Consider the following 986-nt stretch of genomic DNA (forward strand, 5'->3'; position numbering starts at 1 on the left):
AGTGTATAATAGTGTAGGCAAGTATAGGTATCAGAACGGGCCTCTCTGATCCCGTTTCTCGCAAGTCTGATCCTCTCAGGCCAGTCCTCACTGATCTTCTTAATAATAGCATGTGTTAGACCTCCCTCTTCCTTTTTTTCTTTTTCCTGCTATGATTCTCATAAAGAATAAAAAATAAAATGGCATTAGCTGCTCTAACAGCATGCAAAATGTCTTTCAAGGAGCTCCTACTGATCTCTGCCTGATCTCAGTAGAGTCTTTTCAGATGCTACTTCCCCAGGCTTCATCTCCATATTCTTCTCATCTCCCAAAAGCCTGTCCTTCAGGCGTTTGTACTCTGAAGGAGAAAGAAGCAATCTCCTCGGCAGGCAGAGCATTGTGAGTCCATGAAGTCTTGTTTTTGTATGCAGGCTGTGTCTCCTTGCGCTTTAGTATCCTTGTTCCCCATGAAATAGTATGACTTTTGCATATCTTCATCCGTATTTATAAGCACTCAGGTTAGTCCTGTACTAGTAAGTTTGGTTCTCAGCCACCTCTTAAAATAAAGGGAGACTGACTGTGTTTTAAAGGCAGCCTCTCAAGCTCAGCAGCAGAAGAATCTCTTTTAGATCCGGTAGCTTCTTAAAGAAATCTCAAGTATCTTAATTCCATTTTTCAGCAGACCTTTCAATACAGGATATCTGGGATTAGATGTTACACGGTGGAATCTCCCCTGTCAGCCCTTGAAAATGGTTGAAAATCCTGTCCTTTGAACCACGGCTCATTACTCAGCCCCCTTCTGTGGTTCTCTGCCTGGCAAATGCAGATATGATGGGTGTTGTTAGATGCTCTAATGCTAGTAGTCCCTATAGCACAACAACAGGGAAATGCAAATAATGATCCAACACTGCAATGTAGTCTCTGCCAGAAAAGCAAAGTATAAACATATCTACACTTCCTTCAAACCATGGCTGTAATGTGTCCTGATCTATCAGCATGAGTTCAAT

This window comes from Pygoscelis adeliae, unplaced genomic scaffold (assembly GCF_000699105.1).
Source record: "Pygoscelis adeliae isolate BGI_AS28 unplaced genomic scaffold, ASM69910v1 Scaffold38, whole genome shotgun sequence".
In the NCBI taxonomy this organism is placed as follows: Eukaryota; Metazoa; Chordata; class Aves; order Sphenisciformes; family Spheniscidae; genus Pygoscelis; species Pygoscelis adeliae.